The 23,205-nt window shown below is 41.0% G+C and overlaps 2 long non-coding RNA genes across 5 annotated transcripts; one reads left to right on the top strand and one right to left on the bottom strand.

Annotated features, from left to right (window-relative positions):
• Positions 1–1,713: 1,713 nt before the first annotated feature.
• On the bottom strand, positions 1,714–22,631 carry LOC138061038 (uncharacterized). 4 transcript variants are annotated; one of them, XR_011134636.1, is made up of 6 exons: positions 22,226–22,631; positions 10,863–11,182; positions 8,426–9,774; positions 7,431–7,602; positions 6,121–6,281; positions 1,714–6,009 (listed from the first exon to the last, which is right to left on the bottom strand). It is a non-coding gene; the product is annotated as an uncharacterized lncRNA (long non-coding RNA). The 4 variants fall into 4 exon arrangements; XR_011134634.1 differs by lacking the exon at positions 7,431–7,602; XR_011134635.1 differs by having other exon boundaries at positions 7,431–9,774; positions 10,976–11,182; positions 22,226–22,628.
• LOC104153955 (uncharacterized) lies at positions 18,081–21,607 on the top strand. The gene is made up of 3 exons (XR_696350.2): positions 18,081–18,435; positions 19,018–19,160; positions 19,573–21,607. It is a non-coding gene; the product is annotated as an uncharacterized lncRNA (long non-coding RNA).
• Positions 22,632–23,205: the final 574 nt, after the last annotated feature.

The following is a 23,205-nucleotide window of genomic DNA, read 5'->3' as shown; positions in this document are numbered from 1 at the left end:
GGATGCAGACATCTTCAGTCAAGCAACCCCATTTCCACGTGTATTTGTGTGCAAGTGCAGGAGCATTGCACATGCAATCCTGAAAGCCTGGCTGTTCACAGCAGACTATATATCCCACTCTGGGCTATAGCTTTCCTCGGAGCATAAATCCCCCAGCATGACAGAACTGATGACTGTGTTTCGGCACTCCAGGATAGAACAGTTGCTGAAAGGTGAAAAGATGGACCAAGTCCATGCAACAGGTGCCTCCAAATGGTAGACTAAAATAATTTGGATCCTAGTATGTGGATAAAATAAACCATTTTACCTGTGCTTCTTTGGAAAAGTTCCAAGATGGTTTTAGATTACTCGTTGGCAAATATTTAAGCATATTTCACGTAGGGCACATATGTGTGCAGAAACACATATAACATGTAAGTACATGCTCTGATGAGTTTAAATGCAGTTAGTTTGTATGGCACCATTTAATAAAGCAAACAGCAAGTTATAAAATAGTAGTCGTACATATTAATTCTGAGGCTATGCACAGACAAAAGCAGATCCCCTTATGCATGTAAATATAAGGTGCTATAGGAAGCTCTTATTTCATGTCCAGGCAGAATAGTGGATTAGTGAACCTGATTTTCACTTCTGGAATTTGACCTTCTGTGCAACCACGCACCAAACTCACCATGTGTGAGTGAGTCATAGGGTCTCACGCTTGCGAATATTGTAAAACCCGTGATTGTTATAAAACAGTGAAGCACACTTAAATTTAGGAATCTGCCTCTGCTTAACATTTCAGAGGAAGCTTTTGGTGAAAGTCAGAAGAAGGTGGTGTGCTGACGACAGTCTATGAGAAGCTTTCGTCCACACTACATATGCGGCAAGTCAGAGGCTGACCTCTTCAAAGGGTATGGGCTGGGGTGCTGCAGGGTTAGCTTTAGCATAAAACTTTGGACACTCCATTATTTCACAATAATGGACTATGTCTATCCTCCACAGCATTTCCTACTTATGAGAAAGTTCACTTCCTAACTGCAATATTGTTCTTACACTGAGTAGCTGGCAACGAGTAGTATTGTTCTTACACTGAGTAGCTGGCAACAGAGCAGCTTTTATGGAATAGTCAGAGTTGCAACTTCATCCCCTCAATTTCACTACAGCAACTTGTTCATCTCCTTACTCTGTAAGTAAGTTATGGGTCCAACAGCCATTTGTAATAAGTGATAACTAGTAGCTTAGCTCATCTGGGCATCTCTGAAAATCCTTGCCAAAATGATTATCTCCTTTGGCTCCCAACTATTCCATTCACATACATTGTAAGCCCAGAAGATGGAAACACTGAGAAAAGTCACTTCACTAGGTTTGTTTGCTATAAAATATTAGATCCTTGCATGCAATAGCTCATTTGAGAGTTGTGACATCTGGCAACACCCTAGACGCCCCAAGTGTTCACTAACACCACGAACCAGACGCTCAGCCAACGAGACTGACGATCTATCTGATTCCCTGAATCCGTCTCTTTAGCCTAAGTCTTTTCAAAGAAAGAAAAATGTGATCGCTTAGAAGACACTCAGGAAGCAATTTCACACCCATTCTGTCCACCCAACTGGACATCTGCTCCTGTCTGTGTTTTAACTCTTGTCTAGTTACTGGATACTTTTTAATGATCTTTAAAATGTAGACAGTTAAAATGGGACACGCTATCAGCATGGACTAAAGGTTGTGATTAAGACATTGATTTATTTCCAGATTATCTATAGAACTGCTAGAGCATCATTACAAACCTCCAAGGCCTTTGGGGGATTCAATTGCCAATACCATTTATAGACTGTTTTGCTACAATTACCCAGCGGATTCTAGTGACAGCAAGATGTGCTGACAATATTTTGCAACGTAGACATCTGTGGTGGGATTCTTTGTCTCTACCTTTCACCATCAAAGATTTAAATATCAGGTCACATAAGATCCTTCGGCAGTCATTGGAGAAAAATAGGCAATTCATATTCTCATAAATGGGAGGACCCTGGAGCCGCCTATGTGCCTGCAGCAGCTATATGGCCTAGTTTGATGTCTGACTCCTAGGTGGCTAAAATTAGGTGATACATTTCTCATGTCACTTGAGTGCTGGGAACAAAAATGCCTTGGCACTGGGGGGTTTATGCTGGGTAGTTATCACTGCTGTGAACTCTGTACTGTTGAGGGTAACAACGGAAAGGTTGATTGAGTCCAGCTCATGAAGGTGCAGATGTCTGTGTCAGGCCTGTGCACAGCAAGAATCTTTTATCATACATTTCATTGTGCCAATCAGTGCATGAAACTGAATTCTGCTATGAAGCAGAGCAATAGCTCTATTGCATTGCACAGATATACATTGCATCACATAGATATACATTGCATCTATCGCATTGTATCTATCAATGATACAATGCATATCCGTGCTTCCAGAAAGTTATACGAATAGATATTTTGTAAATTTTAATGTTTTGCTTGTTCTTATTCCCTCTAAGAGAATAATTATGGACTCACCTACTTTCATTCATTAAATCAAGCCTTGTTCTCAGCACAGTGAAGAACATTCCCCATCGGATACACTTGCTCTTGTGGTGAGACCTTGTCAGCTCAGTTTCAGCCTAAAGCAAAATGTTCTGGCTGGGTTTATAAGCTCCTCAATGTAAGGGGTTTAAATGGAAATCACAATTTTGCCTCAACTATGACAGTCTGCCTGCACTGCAATGAGACATTCAGTGCTCTACTAGACTAGTGAGCATGCCCTCTGGCAGTATGAAATGACCAGTTTCCTGTTGACAGCCAAATCTCAAGACTTGGTAGAACTGTGTGGTATGTTGCTCCAGTGATTTGTTTTTATAAGAAAATAATTAATTCTCAGCGACTGACATTGTTTTATTTCTACCCCGTCATTGACATCCTGTCTGAGTTACACCATATCCACAACCGCACATCTTTTTTGGCTGCTGGTGCTCTCCACTCCCTTTTCTTTAGTATGATACTCATTATAATCTGCTCTCCTATACTAAGGCCAAGACTTCTGCTGCATTTCCAGGTAATATATTCTACTTCTGAGTGATTCATTGGGGAGGGGAGACGAAAGAGAGAAGGAAAAGCCTTTGAGAGGAAGAAAGTCCAAGTTTCATGATTTCTGGGTATCTGAAATAGTTCCAAAATTCCTTGGTGTTCTGGAGGTCTTTCCTTGCATGATGAAAGCACTGGGCTTTGGTATTGTTTTCTTTATTTTGCAATATTTTATGATTCTCATATATTCTGAGTTGTGTTGATTTGTGACTAGTTTTTCATCGTTACCCCAGGAGGAATTTTCTCTAAAAACATAGGAAAGAAACAACGCCCTGATGTGAGACAGCCGTCAGACAGTGGATTCTGCAATTTACCCAGTTCTTGCAGAATACTTATGTCTGTGGTATCTGATCACCTCCCAGAATAATAATGTGAAAATAAAAGGGCCTTTTTCTTTCCCTCCCCTTCTCATTAACCTCCTCCATCAGCTGTGCAGGCTATTGTATAGTGAGGAACAGCTTCAGTCTTCCCTCGTCAAGGAAGAAGGCTCTGTGGTTAAGGACACAACCACGGATGCAAAACACGCTGATTCAATCTCATACTACAACACATTTCTGGAACAAACCGCCTAGTGACAGACCATCTAAAGCTCCTTGATTCGTAATGAAAGCAACAGAAGACATAGATTTAAACCTTATTAAAAAACAAGACTCCAGTCTGTCAATGTCTCAGATGCAATCTGTGAAATGAGGATATTAATATCCTTCCGGCTCACTGGCAGTAATCGATACATGCAGATACATAAGGCACTCAAACTTGGGGGAAATGGAAGCTGTGGAAGTATATAAGAATGATGACTCCATCTCCTTGCTCTAGAGTTATTCTGGATTTGTAGAAATATAAATGAGACCAGTTTCTCACCACAGATATTTGAGAGCACCTTCACAAAAACAGTGATTCTTTGAGCACTAGAATTCAAAGAACTAATTTCCTATGGATTTGCATCTCCATGTGGGTAGCCTCTGAATTCATGATGTAGTCTTTCTCTAAACTGGGGCACTGACAGGATTTCTTTTCTTTACCCAGCCACCTACATTCATGAAATATGTTGAAGTTATTCTCACTATATCTCTGTCTAACAGGTCAGACCAAGACTCATTCCCAGTAAGTGACGGCCTTCACTCATTTAAAAAGCTCACTGACATCCTCAGTTGCTATAGCAGAAAGGATACAGAGTCTAATACAATTTGTTCTCAAGCCAGATTTACTTACATTGGAAAAAACTACTCTTTGCTTCCAGTTCCGATCTCCCAAAAGATTTTTGTCATTTCAAATTCTGTTTGAGTATCACTGAAATTATACTGACATAAAATCAGCATAAGCTAACTAAGAATCAATTAATGGAGATTTAATCTATATAATTTAAAATTATGTTTACCAAAATCTTGGCTTCACGATACGTTAGGGTAGATCTAGAGTATTATTGCTACAGCTGGCAGAACTACTCCAAATATACTAGTACAAGTGAAAGAAAACTTTAAGTATATTCATATCTAGGGAAAGCGGGGGAAATTCTGACTTCACTAATGTCAATAAGAACTTCATAACTGATTGTATAAGGCAATAACTTCACTATGAATTTTTGCTGGAGCATAATGGAGTGATTCCATCAGCTTAAGATGTTTCCATGTCCCTTGTTTTTCCACAAAGGAAAATAAAGACAGCAAAACCTAAATTTCATTGGAACTGAGCTGACTGTTTTTATAATGGCTTGTGATAAAGAAGCACCAACTTTGAACCACGTGTACAAGTCCAGTTCTGAAGCACAAGCTTCTGATGCAGTCTATATTTTTTACCCAACAGCTTCAAAAACAGATTGACCTTTTTTTTTTTTTCCAGAATATATATAGAATGATGTCTCCTGGACAGCTTTCACATTAGGTGTCATTTTATGAGGCTGAGTTTCTTATTCTTGGCTACTCATGCTTAAGCTGCAGTTCCTATGAGCACATTTTAATGTATTAATTTATACTCAGGACAAAAAATCTAGGGTTATCCCATCATCAGAAATCCTTATGAGCTTGATTTTTTACTGTTTCCATCATGTAGGATGATGGTTTCCACGAGAAAAATAAAATAAGGCTTTCCCTTTTTGTCTTTTTTTTTTTCTTTCCTCCAATAGTTTATTTTTGGAATAGTAAATACCTTTTTAAAAAAGCATTTGTTGTATATTATAAATTGGAGTGGAATGTGCCTTTTCCCACAAATGCATTAACCTGCTAGCCAGATGTGTAGTTTGGCACAGTGACTGAATGCTGCTTCTCTCATATAAAGACCTGGAAGGCAATTTGGGTCTGATCTGAATTGGCCAGTAGGGCAAAATTCTTGCAGTACTGACTAGCACCAGGTTAGAGTTCCTTTCCTCCACCTTCTTTTAAAGCATTAAGAAAAACAGATAAACTCAATGTAAGTACGCTAAAGGAGGAAAATTTTCACTAGCATGAAGTAGCAACAAAGAATCATCTCTTTTTTCCTACCAATAGAGTAATGAACTGCTACTGCTACTTATTTACAATGCAATGAGATGATATGTCAGTATTGTACCATTTGCCAGAACGTATGTGTGTGTTTATCAAGGCAGCATGAGGCTATAGCTCTCAGGAGAATTTTTTCCAATGAAAAATTGCAAAAATACATCAATTCCTCCTCCTTCCAGAAATTATATTTTCTTGTGAAAAAGTATTTTGATGGGAAGTGTCCCACCTATCTCTTCTTTACATGAATACTTGCAGGAATGGAATGACTACTCTAAATTCTTTAGTACTTGTCAACGTATGAGAGCATCCCTTGAGAGCAGGGTTGGGTCCCTTTTCCTGCCCAGAGTGACATCCACGTCCGGGGGATTGTACACCGGCTGAGAACTCCACATGTGTCAAGATACTTGCAGGATCGGGATCTTAGCAGGTATTTTGAAGTTCTCATGTACATAAGCACCTGTGAAACCATAAAAAGGACATGCTTTAAGGAGTTTGCTGAATTTAGGCCCATAATTTCAAATGAGAGACAGAATTTAGGTAGTGATAGAAAGGAACCAAAGTAAATCACATTTTATAAACCTCTCTGTCCATCAGCTTGGGCTTGTTTTCCTTGTTATTGTCTCCTATCGTTCCTTCCTTAGGCAATACCTTCAGACTTTAAGCCATTTGGGTGTAGTGAGAGCTCTGCACTGTTACAGGGTGCTCTCCATCTCTTTCCTGGAGTCTTGCCTGGAGTAAAAAGAGAAAAGAGTGGACCTGGGAATCAATCCAGCTGTGTATTTTTCATCAGATAATGCTGGAAAACTTTCATCCTGAAAATGTGCTCCTCAATCACTTTGAGAATATATGCCATGTCTATTGGGAGAATCAACACATTACCGAGAAAGCTGAAATCTAGAAAAAGATTCCTAAGCCCCGCCCTTCCCATAACCCCTTTTAACAGAAATAGCACTCTAGCTCTTCCACAAATCCACCCAAAGGTACCAAAGATCCTTTCTTTGCTCTGGTTCACTCTGTTTATAGCTTAGTCACTTAAACAGAGACAGAGTTTGCATGAAGCTTCCTGAGTGATGCCATATTGCAAAGTCCACATGCTTTCTTGGTGCAGTTCATTAGCAATTGTCTATCACTGATAGCAGAAACAGATCCTCAGTGTTCAATCCAAATATATGACACTGCGGGAGAGAACAATGAATGCTGAATATTTGTGTTTATGAGGAAATGAAAATAGAGAAAAGCTGGGTTGTTGGCCTCTGTCCACTACTTTCCTTCACTTTAAATGTTTGCCCAGGCTTCATTGTGTCGCTGTGCATTGTATCAGCATGGGGCTTATGCAGTTCTGTTTCCATTATTAACCTGCACAGGAATTACTGGAAGACTCTGGTGTGTTATACATCATATAAAACCCTCAAAGGGCTACTATGGCAGCAGGCTGGACACTAGCATTCACTTTTTAATGCTCTAGAGAGAAGGCTGATACTTCAGAGAGACTAAATAAGTCATCTTGCATTAAGTTATCTGAGTTAATACCGTTAGAGTTTTCCCTGCAGAAGTGATAACAAGAGACAAAACTGCATTTTGCGTTTCACATCCACTTTTTTGCAGGAAACAAAACCAGCTTCATTGTTTATCTTCATTTAGGATGGTGAGGTATGTTCAGGGTCCTGTTCAAAATGATGAATGTCTTCAGCTGCTGGTGAGGCAAATGGCCGATGAAGATGCTCAGCTTCTCACTGACAACTAAATGGGTTTCTGTCTGGACACGATCACCAGACTGCAATATCGGCTTCTTGAGAGGGCCAGCGACAGGATCACTTTGTAATTAGGGAAACCCTCTAAAGACGGCCAGACTGCACCAGACCAATAGACCAAGATTACCTGCTTCCAGAAATGCTCAGCAGAAGATGCTCAGGAAAAGTGGCCAAGAATTAGAATACTTGTAAAAATATCTTTCCCATATATACCCTCCCAGCTTTATTTCTATGTTGTGAAGATGATGATATTCTCTCAAATTTCACATCTGTTCCATGTTCCTGGAAAAAAGGCATCCCTACAGAAAAAGGACATTTTCCAAGTTATTTTTTACCTTTAACCTACATTGCACATTTATATCTTGTCCCATGTTACTCAAAAATCTATCCCCAGCACCAGCAACACAGATAAATAGTATCTCCGGTCCTCTAAGAAGAGAGAGTGAACGAAGGACAAAAATGTCCTTTCATTTGTCTTTTGCATGCTCGATTTTACTGCAGATTTATTAATGTCTGGACAAAATCATTAGCATTCTTTGAAAAGTCCAGCTCTCCAGCCAAAACTAAAATTAGTTTGATAGATTCTCCTTGACTCTCAGTTATTAGGTAAGTGCAGAAAATGTTCATAAACATGAAGGACCTTGACACTACAATGTGAAAATTGCCATCATAATAAATTAAAGTTTTTTTAATATAATTTCTCTTTGCAAGTTTTGTCCCGGTCCTTCCTCCAAAGAATGTTTTTGTATTTATTCTAGCTCCTTCACTTTGCCATGTTTGCAAAAACTTTTATGTGACTGAATAGTGTATTTTGAAATATTTTCTTCACCAAATAGTTCTAGCAGTGAGCATCAGACAAAAACAGAAGGAGTAGTAGTAGCATCTCTTCAGGACTCCATAGTGTGCTACAGTTTGGTTCAATGTTCATGAAGAAATTCTAATTAACAATCCCAGTAGATCTGCTTTCTAAGAAAACCGTCATTTACATGATAATGTTTTCTGTCTCAAAGAGAAACTCCAACAAGGCACAGAAAAGACAAAAAAAGAAAAGAAAAAAGGAAAAAAATTCTGTGCTGCAAGGATATATGTATAAATATAAAAACTGGGTCAGAAATCACTTACCAAGATTACAGCTGTCAGAAGTGGTGTGTTTCCAGCTGGAAAATTGGGTTTTATCAAACTGTTTTTTTTTTTAATTCTGATGATCTGACTGTAAATCTGACACTGTAACCTGCCTACAATATCCTTCAGCCCTCCTATTTCTATGGAAATAAGAACAAAATTTAGCCCACTGAATATGATGGGAGTTTGCTTCAATAAAAAACGAAAGTTTAGGTCCAATATGACAGACGGATCTGAGGGGAACAAAACCAGTGTCTTGCTAAGCGCAGGTATGAGACTGTTGTCACAAATCTGATCCTGACATACATTCTTCAGGGTTTTAAAACTGTAGGACCAAATTGTGCTGTGTAGCCATGTATATTTTGTTAAGATTATTCCAAAGTCTCTTTAGGTAGAATTTAATTTTTTCATTCTCTCTCTTTTTATAACATCCTCGGCAATAGCATCCATGTGTCTCATATGTAACATAACTTTGCAAACCCTGTTTTGTCTTGTTACAAATATTTACATTTTCTCATATTGCTGTTTCTATCACACAAGTCACGCTGTCTCTGTCTCAGCATTGGTCACACACTTTAGTGGCCTGTAAAAGTGTACAACATTTTCACCTATAGGATGAAAGAGAAAAAATATTCCCTTTTGCTGGTGTCAAGAGCACATCAAACTAATTTACTTCAAGATTTTTTTCCAGTTTTTAACTGTTAATAAATTTGCTACTGTGCTTCAGTGATGCTAAACATTTTGCATCTCTGAGAGTGTCAGAGGCTGAGTGCCACCCTTAATTGCCACAATCCATTGGAGATCTACTGACTTTGGTGTTTTTTTTACTGTACAGCCAACTCATATGGCACTAGCATTATGGCAACCCAGCAGTCTTTATGTGGCTGTTTCAGAAGCTGGAAGAGACATTCCAGGTAACAAGCCTAAATGCGCGGCTTGGTCACGTCTGAGCCAGTTTCTCTATAATCTCAAGAAAATTTGCTGCAGAAATTCTAAGACTCCTCCATCTCATGGATTTAGCACAAGAACCACTATAAAATCAAATCAAAAGAAGTTCTGCCTTTATACTATATTTATGTGAAAGTTATTCTTTCTCTAGGCTCTGCAGTCTTCCAAGTGGCTGAACTAGTTTAGTTCAAGTTTCCAGAAATGACCTTTTCAGGCACTCACAAAGCTCGTAAAGTGGTAGGTGAAATTTTGAGTGATGGTGGCAGGGGATGGGCAGAACTTGTGGAGCGACCCTGGCTGTTTTCTGTGCTTGTGCTCCCACTGAGACGAACCAGCCAGCTGTACTGAGCTGGGATCCCAAAACCCACATCAGCTTGTTTGCTTCAGGAGTGCTTTTAAATCTGCAATAGATGTTGGAGACAAAATAGAAAAATGAGTCTGATGACTTATTGTAGGTGGATGATTAATTTTTCTGAGATTGCAGTCATGATTATAGAGCTTTCATCTCAGGTGACGCTAATTAGGTTTTTCATTCTTCTGCATGCATACGTGATATTAGAGTAAATTTATTGCCACAGCGTTGGGGAAGCTGCATGCAAAGCTCCTCTGTTTATTATCACCAACCAAATAGCCTTAAAAACTACTTATCAAATGCCTAACTTATTGAAATAAGGCATAACTGCAGTTTAGGCCGTGTTTAAAGCCCAAGGTCTCTGCGCAGGACAAAGTTCATTACTTGGATTTAGGAATATAGTCCTACCTGTTCATTCAGTTCTTAGAGCAAAGCTGTGAATATGACTAGAGATGCACACTGCCACAATACAGAAGTCATGGTCACCACTGTTATGGGCCTCCTGTGCGCTGGAAAGGGATCCAGTCTAAAGCTAATCGTGATATGGGTTTTAATAGTAAAATATTTATTTTTACTATTTTGATTTTTAAAAAGAACCATACGGTGTGCAAGCCAATAGAAATGGTCAATTTGTGGCCTCTGTTTGGGCTAAGCGTGCTCTGTCTTTCAGCAGAAATAAAAATGCCATGTGTATCTGTATGAGAGATTTGCTTATAAAGAGCCCAATACCTTCGTGTATTCCTCACTGCTCCTTTGGGCTTCAGTTTCCAATGACATGCTGAAGACTTCTCCTGTGTGGCCTACCATACATATGCCTAGGTTCGGAGGAAGCAAGTTTGCCACGATTTGATCTGTGAATTTCCTCTGTACGGAAAATCACCATTTCAAAGGGACAGACAGTGAATAACTAAGAATGACCCTGTGCAAATCAAATAGAATAACACTGGTATTTTACATCTGGTAAGTTTAAGCACATAGTTGTTGCTGAGTGTATGAGTCACTGTCCCTGCTAGCGTAGCTCCATATAGGTACCATTCAGGGGCAAATCAGGCATTTCATTATTGCTCTGCAGTAAGCAAAGCACAGAGATGCTAATAGGGAAGGGAGAAACCCAAAGGGTTTGTCTAAACTGCTTACCAGAGGCATCACTACAACAGATGTAAGCCTGTGTTCCAGCTACCTTGGGTCACCAAGAGCAATAAAAATGAACAGAACAAGATCCCGAAACACCATGAAGAAGTTCATGTCACCTTGTCTTCTTTATGGCAGGGACCGACCAGTGAGGTTAAAGCTGCAGTCCCTCCTCCAACTGCAAAGCAGGCACACGCAGGCAGGAAACAAGTCTGGCATGTGTGCAGTATGCGCGGAGTAAACACGGGCCCTTTTTTCACCGGAGCGTTTGGGGAGAGCTGGAGCAAAGCCACAAGCTGCAGGAGACTTTGGTGTTGCACCAGGCACTGTGAAGGTGAGGAACAGGAACGGGTGGGTAGGTTTGTAAGGGATGCACAGGAGCAGATTATTAATGTGGCGGAGACTGAGACCCACTAGTCTCCAAAGGCTGTAGGGTGACGAGGCATGCGCGCAGTCCTTGCTCCAACCTGCAAGTTGAAGCACCGTCACAGAGAGCTGCAGGAGAGCTGCAGGCCCTGACTCCGATTGCAGTGGGGCTGGTCCCTGCCTCCGCATACACATGCATGTTGATCACAGAGAGTTAAATTAGTGCTGCTAACGCAGGCAATCAAAGAGGAGGTGGGAACAAAGCAAAGCGTACTGTACATGGGAAATTTGGGAGGAAGAAAATAGCATGGGCTGTAACTGCTTGTTAAACATAAATCTTTCTCGCCCTGGGAGAAGCCTGGTTTTCTGAATATATGCCACATCATAATGGCACATGGAATAGATTAACTTGCAGCCATGACCTACATTAGGATCAGAAAAGACTGTTTTAGTTAAAAAAAAAAATTGACATTTGGTGTTGTCAAAACACTGAGCTGTTGTGTTCGGCCTCTAGGATGATCCCCTGCCACAAAAGCTTCAATGTATTCAACAGCGGAGCAAGTCTGATAATAGATTTCCAGCACTCAAGGCCCTGGCTCCCTGGGAAGCAGGGCTACCCCTCAGTCATTAGCCTCTTTTGGTCCAGCGGGACAAGCATGAACAAGAGCAAAAACAAGGAACTGCAGCACTGGAAATAACGTTTCCCAGAAAAATCCAGTAGATGTGAAATATCTGGAGTCCCCAGCACATTCACATCAAACCAATGGCATACACCTATGCTTGGCACATCCATACTGGTTTTGAAATTGCTTTAGCCATTTCAAGTCATACGCAGCATGCTGAGTCCTAAGCGCAGGAAGAAGTGCAGAATCTTTGTTTTCCCTCTGACTGTTTTTCCAGTCTTGGTCCATTTTCAGCGAGATACAATGGGGCTCTTGCACGTGCTTACAGCCCCTGTGCCCCAAGTTCAGCCTGCACCTTGTACGTGGAAATTAGCTTCTTGTGAGAGGATTTACACAACTCTGCCATAATAATAAGCCATATTATTCTCTCCCTGTCACTCCACTCTGTTTTTTTCTCTGGCAGTTGAAGGGAATATACCGATTCATAAGCAAACAACCTTTGCCAATGAAATTAAATATCAAGTCACAATTAGGAGGCTGCAGTTGACAACACTTACATAGAAAAGTTTGACAAGACTGAAGTAGTGCCACAGAATGTCATGAGACATTATCAACTGTTATTGGCCCGGAGCTTTCCCAGGGCACCCTGCCAAGGAAGCAGGAGAGAGCGCGATGGCTGAGACTCAATGGCGAGTAGCCTCAGACAGTGCAAGAGATCCAGAGTTATAGTATACAAATCTCCGAAGGCTGGTGAAAAAGAACTAGCGAAAGCAAGTAAAGTAGCAGGGAGAGAACTCTGGAGGCAGATATTGTAGGATCACCGAACCATATGCAACCCTACAAAGATAATGGCCCTAAATTACCACCACTTGCTTTGGATCATTAAGAATTTGATAGAGCCCTACTGGTGCCGTTGAAAGCCTGTTCAGAGATTTTAGTGGACTCTGGATCAGGCCCTGGAGCTGGAAAATATATTAGGTCATAAAGTACAGTATTACATATTTTATAAGGGAACAGCTATCAACGTATGCTCCACCCAGAGAACATACAAAAACCATCTGGAAGTAAGAACAGCTGTGAATATTCGAGGCGCTCTTTAGCTGCAGCTTCTTCCAGCTACTCCTGATCATGTTAGAAAGGCATTTCTTTGGCCCCCCATCTGTAGGAGGAATCTTAAAACACTAAAAAAACAATTATGTTCAGTGACATATGTGAATGAAATAATTATAGCATAAATAAGACATGCTTGACATTATTGTCAATTATTTGAGCTAACCTCTGAGTATGCAAACGTGCTTTATGAGAGATGTGTTTTCAGCCGCCTTTAATAAGTGCTTCTTACATCCTGAGTTTTCAGGCAAGATTTTGGTATTTGCTAGCCTGATATAAACCTATTACATGAATACAGTCCAAATTAGAGCATCCACTGCTTATCTATAAGACTCTCCTGTTAAGGTCTTCATGGAATAATATGCAATGAGTGGAGATGCTGATAATGAGACTACTTCTCATTCCCAAGGTGGAGATTTTTAGACCTGTGCTGAATTACCTGTCTCTTGGGTAAAATTCTTCACTCCCACTCACATGGCTGATTTTAATCACACTTTCTGTGCTAGATGCATTCACAAGCCTGCCACTATGTCATTTATGCTTCCAAGGGGGAAAAAGAAAGAGATTAATCTGTAGGTGGATGGACCTGTGGTGCAACTTGGACAACTTTGCATTTCATTTCTTTTCCATCATGTCTGGAAGTTGGACTTATTGGGACCTCTTTCATTATAATCTTTCTTCTCTTTTTAGTCTTACGAGCTAGCATGTGTGTTGTAACCTAGGCTGGTTGATGACTGGATCCAGCTGTCCAACAATGGATAAAGAAATTGGTTTAATTTTGTTGCAAATAATTCTGGCTCCTTGAGAATAACAGGCAAGTATTTAACTGTCACAAAGGCTTCTATTTATTTACCTAAAGATAAACACAAAAAATGCAGAATGCTATACTTTGCAGAGTGCCTTTAAAAAACATAATATATCTGAATGGAAAATATGCCTAACACATGCCCAAAGTTTTCCATAACAAACTAAATTAATTAAGAACTCTATTTGGGAAAGACTTACAGTCTGCCTAAGGCTGTTTTTAGCGCTGCTCACATGGAAACGTCACACCATGCAAGTCTCCATTGTAACCCTCACAAAACTGATATTGCTTCCGAGGAATGCTAGGAATACTGAAGGAATAATGGATACCAACCCACAATGGATACTTTGGAAATTCCTAGAATTGTTAGCTCTGCAGAGTAATGCTAGCCTCAAGTTGACAGATTCTAGTAATTCATTACCTCTTCAACTTGGGAAGAACTGCAGCAGGCTACACACAAGAGATGATTTTTAGGCACTAGTGTTGCTGACCTACTGGACACATATCCATCCTGAAGTTTCAGGTGAAATGCTTCTTGCATCTGATTTTATCCGTAATACATGAAGCAGAATCAGAATAATTACACTGTCATGATAGAAAAGCCAAAAAGTGAGAATACCTATCTACTGAATGTAAAAGTAACCCTGAAATAGAGGAATTCCTGAAGGATACAACACTGTTATGTGCCCTTCTCTCTCCCAACACTTGGCATGAATGGTATTGCCACTGAAGAGCATGGAAAATAAGCATCTGGGCCACAGAGGCTGAACTTGTTGAAGTTAGCTTTTTCTGAACACTGGAATACTACTAATATGGTGCCAAAAGTCAAAGATGCAAACTGAAGTAACCCAGGTAGTTGTAAACCAGTTGGCCAGCATCAGTGCGAAGCAAAGCAATGTATGAAAAATGATAAAAAATTCAACTGATAAAGATAATTAACTCAGATAATAAAGATAATTAATTCAAGTAATAAAGTATAGCAATATAATTAATGCCAGTAATCATGGTTTTATGGAAAATAGGTCTCATCATATAAATCTGATTTCATTCTTTGATGAGATTACAAGTTTGGTTGGTAAAGATAACTGCATAGATGTAACGCACTTGGAATTTTGGTGAGTTGTATAACTTAGCAGAACACATCATGCTGATTATGAAAACATTATGCAACATCTTTAAAAGAGAGGCTATTTCTAGTACAAAATGGTTATGTGCCAACCACGGTCAACAGAGCTTTGTCAACAAACCGGAGTGTCAGACATGCAGGAATCAGCATCAGACTGTAAGAAGAGGCTGATCATGGAGAATAACATGCATCATTTAGTACTTTCGGGCCATTGAAACAAGATGCATTTTAATATAGCCAGATGCGAAGTTGCACATCTAGCTATAAGGAACACAGGCCATGCCTGCAACAGGGAGGACTGCATGGAAAGCAGTGAGTCGCGATCGAGTTAAGCAACTGAATGTAAGCCCTCATTTTGATAGCATAGCAAAAAAGTAAATGTGATCCTTGGATATATCAAAAAGAAGTGTATTAGAGGAGTGATATTTACCTCTGTGTACAGCACCAGTAAAACCATGGTATTTTAATGTTTGCATTTTCTAGAGCTGTTGAAAATTGGAATGAATAAAGAAAGAGTCTAAAATCATACAGAGGCCAGGAAAATGTTTTACGTATTACTTATGGAGTTTGAGCAGTTAATTTATCAGCAAGAAGATGGAAAGGTGACTTGGTTACAGTGTATTTGGACACACAAAAAGAAAACACATTAGCTACTAAAAACTCTTTCATCTAATGGAGCAAAGTATAACTTGAACCAAGGCTTGAAATGTGAAGCCATATAATTTCATATGAGCAATTAGGAATGTATTTTAATGGGGAAAGTTATAAACCACTTAATACAAAATCCTGAAGAAATGGTGGATTCTGAAGTTCTTGGGATATTCACACCAAAAGTAGATGCTAGTTACTTTTCTGGGAAAAAAAATTAACCAAACATAAGTCTTCAGGCTAAAATATAGTGGCAACGGGCCTTTATTAAACAAAATGTCAAAGCAAATGAGCTAATGGTCCTTTCTGGCCTTAAACCAAATGAGTCTCTGAAGAAACAGAGACTGCTTTTTCTGTAAAAAAGTTTCATGATGATTTCTGGTTTTCAGCCAGTTCTAAATATGCTTTAAATTTTCAGTTTTGATTGCTTTTCCCATTTTGCCTTGAGTATTTCCAGCAGATCAGTACAAATATTGATAAAACATATTTCCCACCAAAATGGAGATTTTTTTGGTCAATGATTTCCATCGGCATTCATATATTTTTTCATGTTTATGACGGACTTTACAAAGTGCTGGATTCCTCTCAGCGTTTCCTGGTGAAAACCAGACCACTTTGTCTTTACAGTCTATACAATCGCTTTCTACTTTTTTCTTATTTATATTAAGGATTTTGCAAGCAATCAATAAAGGGAACAATCCTAATTTAAGAAGTGTTCATCTCTACCTTTACATCCAGAAAGAGAACACAGTCATGCCAGTGCCATCTGCTAAAGTTTTTCATTTCTGTAGCATGCGATGATATCATATTAACACAAAGCAGTTTCTCACTACTGTGCTGTATGTGCTGTTTGCATACTTCCCTTGCTATATGATACACTAGCATAACATACTACTACTTGGCAAAACATGATCTGTGCAAATTTTAGGGCCAGATCCAAAGTGAGTTGAGGAAAATAGAAATATTAATTGACCTAAAGGACTTGCGATGGGACCTCAAGTTCCAGTTTTTGACACTGTTACTTACGGTGATTTTTAGGCTTTCCCACCATTTTCAGTGGGACAAACTATGGAAAGAGGTTCTGTGCAAGGCCCTGATGCCTCAGCCTAAATCTATAGGAAGAACGCTGGCTGATGGATGTAGCAGAGGGGGAAGGTTCTTGGTGGCTGTAGCACATGGTGCTGCTTTGCCTGGCCTGAAACGCTCCTGGCAGAGCTCACACCCGCATAGCAAAAAAGTAAAGAAACAGCATCCTTTTTGTCATTCCTCTTGCCAGCAAGGTCAAGGCTGTTTTTTTTCAGTGATACTACCAAATATGCATTGGCTTATCACACGGGGGAATTCCAGTTTTGGAAAACAAAGGATAAACTGATTAATATTTCCTCATGAAAAGCACACACTCTGCTGCGACCTACAGGCCGTAACTGGTATTCTTCTGGCAAGATATGCTTTTTCGGGTAAGATTTTTTTTTATGTGGTTTTCCTCTCGGTGCTACGTTGCCTCTAACAGAGTTATCCCTGAATTACTTATGAAAAATGAGAGGGGTATCAGGAGCTCTCCATTTGCAGAACTCTTCCCTCACAAGTACAAACTTGCTGTTTCTCCATCTCCCTCTCACACGCTTGCCAAGCATTCATAACTACTCTCTTTATATCTCTAGCACTATATTCAGAAAGCCCAAAAAACTCTCCTGCGTGTCTTTGTTTGACATACAATTGAAACAACTACACAACAGAATCACCGTGGGAGCTGTGCATGCTCCGTAGCCATCTTCCTCGACTCAGAACGGCACTGCAGGATGCAGGGGGGCCAAACTAGACTCAAGCGTCACTTTGGAAATACTTCAAGCACCTTCAGTAACTTTCTCCAACTCTGCAATTACGAGAACAAAATTTGTCAAATAGCCAAGCCTCTGTTTCAATCCCTTTACTAAAAACACATGAAGAAATGCTTATAATGTTTGGAAGAATCTCCTCCTTCACCTCTGGGAAGCGCACGTCCCCTTGGTTCTGCTAATGACCGTCAAAACTCATACTGTGTTCCCAGCTGAAGCACCAATAATGATTATAGCAGACACCATTGGGGGACCCCAATGAGCAAGACAAGGGATTTTTCCTGCTGGTAGTGATTCAACTCACCATGGTTTTTCCCTTTTCATCATTCCCTCCCTAGTAGAGAACGGCACCCATCAAATTACAAAGGAAAAAATAACGTGGCTGATCACAGTCCACCAATAATAAATCATCTAGAAGACAGGTTCAAATAGGACTAAAATGCTCGGTTTTCCCAGTCATTCCACGCTCACTGGTCACTCCCTCATTATTTGTGCTTTTGAACATCTCTTAAGTAAACACTTCACATGCTGTCAATGATTTGCTTGAATCATACAAGTTTCCAAATAACTGCATGGCCCAGCATCTAATGGTAAGCTCGGAAATCAGAAGCAGTTTGTAAATCATTCACAGATCAACCAAACAACTAAGCCTCGAAAAGTACAATTTGAACAGCTGTAATATACTTAGCAATACTGCAACAAAATGTGGGTTTTTGGGAATCAATAGGATCTGACAGACTAAGTATAACTCTGCAGTCACAAACATGAGTTTAACTAACTTCAGAAATATTACTTAGACTGCCTGAAGATGAAAATTGGCCTTTTCCTCTACTGAGGGGAAAAAACCCTACTATTTACTGCACTGTAGCCATGTAGAGATTTCACCTTCCTACCGATGTGCTGCTCTCCTGATAAGAAACTGTTTAATCTCTCTGACCCAGGGAACACTGCCTTTCCCGATTCTCCAAAAGAAGCAAAGACATGCAATACGCCTTCATCTCGGACGTGTCCAGAGCCCTGAACGAAGCAGCGTGACAGGACGTGCATCAAAGCTGCAACTAGGGTTGTGAGTCAGCCTCCTCCAGTCATAAATCTAAGTCATTGCAAAGCCCAATTCCATTTATTTCTTCCATCTGATTCTTCCCCCTGATTAATTTTGCAATGCTGTAATTTTAAAAGCACAGAGTTACCTTCACTGCATGTATTTGGGAGTCTTGGAATAGTGCTGCCAACTCATATGATTTTTATCATGCATCTTACGATTTTTTAGCTTTCTTCAGCTTGGGCTGCCAGAAGCGTGCAATAACATGAGAATCTCAGCTAGCTCTTCTCTTAATTTTTATTAATAGTGATTTTCTAGACTTTATGATTGTACCCTAAAGACTCAGAAATCAGAAAGAAAAAGAAAAAAGGGGTCAATTTAAACATCTTAACTGTGATTTTTAAGATCGGGGCATAATTTGTGGAAGCCTGACTCAAGATATTTTTATATTTGAAGTTGGCAGCTGTTCACTTTTCATTCTCTCCAGACTACCCCTTAATATTATTTTAATTTAACTGTCTAGGTTATTAAAGAAACAGGGAATACAAACTCTCTGTACCCAGAGGCAGAATAGCAATCTGAGTCATGTTTTGCATGCGCCTGCAGGAGACTTATCGGTACCGGATGCGGCGTGGGGCTGCTGGAGGAGGGCAGAGATGAGGAAGGAAGGACCAAGACCCTCACAGAGCAAAGGGAGGGTAGAAAACAGACGATCGTTTCCCCCTCCCTAATGAAGCATCCCTCAGCAGGTAGGACAGATGTGGCGGCCGGGGCACCCCAGGTGCAGGTTTTCTCACCCTTCTGGGTGCGACCAGCCACGCCGGGGCTGGTGCGGAGGATGGCCGGGCTGGTGCGGAGGATGGTGCGTGGCCGGGCTCACTGGGTTTGTTTGCTCAAAGCACACACACCTCCAGAAACTCTGCACTTGGGGCGTAGCGGAGCCAGGATAGCAGCAGGTTTGAACCAGAGAGGGGCAAATTACATGAAGCTCTTGCAGGTGCCCAGTTTACAAGCTCGGTTTTTCCCTTGCCTTTCCGGGTGCTAAGGACTGTTTACACAATGGGCGCATCCACGGTGTCGCTGCTCTTAAAAACATCAAAGCTTGCAAATAAATGGAGGGGTCTAACCCCTTTTTCCTTCTCTTTTCCATAATTTTCTCAGGTATTCCTAAAGTGTTTTGCTCCAACTCATTGTGGCCACACCAAGCTGCCGACAGGGCCAACATCTCACCACGAGCTCCCATGAAAGGCAGCTTTAAGCACAACCAGCTTTGGCCCTGAAGACACATACAGCTGTCAGAGCGGCTGTGTTTTTCAGGGATGGGCGTGAGGCTGTGCATGGGCCAGCTTTCCCGCTCTGGGAGGAGCTGCTTGCACCTCAACCAGGTAACAGGGACTGTGACCTGTAAAGGAAGTGCCTCTGCCCAAGACACTGTGGCAAAACATTCTCCGAGTGTCTCTTCCTTCACTGAGCCGTGGCACGGTCAGTGTCTGGTGACCAGAACATGAATCCTGTTGTACTTGGCATCTTTCTCAAAGCCTCAGCTACTGAAAGCACTTAATTATTTGAGAATTTTAACCTTCCATCAGAACAAATAAAATGCAATGCAATGCAGCTGTTTAGCTCTGATGGCTTTCGATAACAGTTTGAAAACATAACCCAGGCAACCCCAGAAGGCATCAAAGGCAAGTAAAAAGATTGCTAAACTGTATTTCATTTTTAGATGTTGTGGTCTTAAAGTCAAGCTCCTACTTTTAGAGGCTCTGACACCATTTTTGCATGCACAGAGGCACTAATGGCTTAGCTGCACATTATCCTTGAGAGAAAAATCATTTACCAGATACTGGCGCTCTCTGGATACTAATGGGCCAGCAAAGAAAAATGTGTTTTGTTTAAGTGTTCGTTACTATTGCAAGTTTCATTTGCTTTAAAACAACTTGCATATTAAGTAGCAGTAACGTAAGCCTCATTAAGGGCTGCCCATATGTCTGGCAACAAAAGGGCACGTATTCCTGCTATTGTGAAAAAGACAAAGGTTTTCAGTGGTAGGCTGTTCCCAACCTTTTCCACTGGTGATCCCACTTTTAATTATCTGTCCAGGCTCCCCAGCCATTTGGAGATTCCCATTTCTGGCACGTGATTTCAGTCATTCACCACCTCCAGGCCTTCATCCTCTGCTTGAGGAATAACTGCTCACATACCTTCAGGTGTGTCAAGTGGCATATATCACCTGGTAAGCAAAAAATAGATTACTGGTATCCATTAGTAAATTGGACTACTAGCAAAATAAAGCGCTCTTCAAGGCAAATGAGTAAACGGATCAAAACCGAGCACGTAAGGAGGCATTAACCCCAGTACAAACGAAGAGGAAGGTTCTGCTCAGTTGTGCCGCAGAGATGGGAAGACCGACCCAGAGGCCAAGCCTCCTAGCCTGATAATACATTTGAACCTACGGGGAGAAGGGTGTTGGAGAATTAAACAAGTGAATTTGCAATTTTACATTCGTAAGTTTGAAAAGATAAACTTCGAAATGTAAAATTGCATGCAAAGATGTAGATTAAGTGTAATGAACATTGAGAGCATGTGCAGATTTGGTTCTGAGTGAAAAATACAAGTTGTTGTTTATTTATAGTCAGAACCAAATCAATAATGGAAGAATTTCAGTCAGAATTTTAAGATATGTTGTATTTTTCATGCCTCTAAGCTATGCATTGGTATTTCTTGCAATCTATAATACAAAAGAACTTTAATTTCTTCCAAGCAAGCATTTTTATGAAGTTAGGGGAATAAAAATTCTGACCTTGAAACACAGTCATACGAACAGTAATAAACAACAAAATATGTACCATTCAGTTTATCATTATGACTCAGTTAGATGAGATTAAATAATCATGCAGCTTAACTTCCAAACATCTCTGCGCTGCTATTGTTTGTTTGTTTGTAGCTCTGGCAGACTAGCCTCCAAAGGATGAAAAACAAGATTAAGGATTTATTTACGTTTTCTTTAAATATCAGCTGCATTACGCTACAGATGATTCTTTTAATCACCTATTAAATTCTGTGGGTATAACGTCTGATTTTATCCGCACTCATGCAAACCAAGAGGAACCACGCTAATGCATAAAAAAGCCATAAATGAAGGCCGACCATGGCTTCAAGATCCCCAGGTACCCCAAATTGCTCCTGACTTTCTTGGCTGCCCAGAGGCTGCCCACTCAGCACCTCAGTTCCTATCTCCAAGCAGGAAGGGAAAACTAAAGGCTGAAAACAAAGAAGGTCATTCAGCAGCTGCTTCAATCCTATCTTTCCTTTAACCATAACCCCCAAGAAATAAAAGCTGGAAAGACTTATTAGGTCATCCCAGCCAACTGCCTGCCAAAGCAGGAATACAGTCTGCAGTATTTTCTTGAGGGCTTTTATCCAGCTTAAATTTAAATGATTCAAGTAATGGGGATTCCACAATCGACCAGACTTCTCTGTTTGGAAAAACATGCTGACAGCCAGCTTGCATTTCCTTCTGCTCGTTTTCTTGCTATTCCTCCTTGCAGTGCTGCCTTGAACCAACCCACACAACTTTCCCAGTGCTTTTGGAGCAGATTTGCTGTTCCTGCTGAGCTGTGGGCAGCACAGGACCGAGGGTAAAGGCTTACTCCCCCTAAAGAAGTCAGCGTATCTTTAAGCCCAGATCTCCTAGATCTTGGGAACCTTTGCTCCCTGGCTCGGCAGCAGTCTCAGGGCTTTTGTGCTGCACTCCTGACTGCATGCACGGACAGCTGGGGATAGCTGGAGCACCGAGATGTCCCAGACGTTTTACCTTCCAGAAAGCGCCTTCTGCGGGAGGTGAAGACAGCAGCGCCTTGTGACACATTAGTGCTTCTACAACGAACAACCGAAACACTCTCCTATGCAGATGAATTTCTTCCAGGAAGTGATTATCCTGCCTTTAAGGCAGCTCCGTGTCAGTTTAAAGCAGCAACCGATGAACTTAAATTAGATAGTCTGGCGCCCTGAGTTGCTGCCATGTCGCTGTTAACAGATGAATTGGACTCCTCCCTGGAGCTTTTATTCAAGCCATGCAGGCCCTTTTGAAGCAACCCTCCGTTATACATCCTTCCTGCCCCAGCCGGCGTGCTCCCGCCATGCCCGACGGTGCCTTCGCTCGCGGCCCGCTCTGGGGAAGCGCATCCCTCTGCAGCCACAGGCGTCCCTTCACTTATATCTCCCCGGTAATGCTGGCACATTAGTTCCACTTATCTTTGGCTAATAGTTCAGCTTATATTCAAACAGCCATTAACGTAAAATCAACACAGCAATTTTGTATGAATTCTCATATCATTAATCCATTTAAAGTGGATACACAGTTCACATTCCAAATTCACTTAATTGTTGACTTAGTAATGTTTAAAGAGGTCATGGTCTTTGGCTCCACTGGAAGGGCATTCCTCCCCCCCATCCCCTCTTTCATAGTCTTTTTATGGAAGTTAACGTTTGCGTAATGCTTGGAGGTATGTTATCGCAGAGAGAAACCCTCACCTAATCATAGGTTGAGTCTAGCAAGGAGGAACCTCACAGAGCGCTACATTTTTGCCTGGCTGGTTAGATTAAATAAGAGCATTTGCAGAAAGAGGAGAAATGTCTGTGCCAGGCTGCATAGAACAGACCCCGTTTGTGCAACTGCCTCGACAGGAGGCAGCCCCGAGTGCCACCAGCAGCAGGATGTCCCTTTTGGCCCCCTGCCCCGCGGTCGGGGCGTTGGGAAGCGCTCGCTCTGGCACCGGCAGCTGCAGAACCGGC

This window comes from Struthio camelus, chromosome 15, assembly GCF_040807025.1.
Source record: "Struthio camelus isolate bStrCam1 chromosome 15, bStrCam1.hap1, whole genome shotgun sequence".
Taxonomy (NCBI): domain Eukaryota; kingdom Metazoa; phylum Chordata; class Aves; order Struthioniformes; family Struthionidae; genus Struthio; species Struthio camelus.
This window is presented reverse-complemented; position numbering and strand designations above follow the sequence as displayed.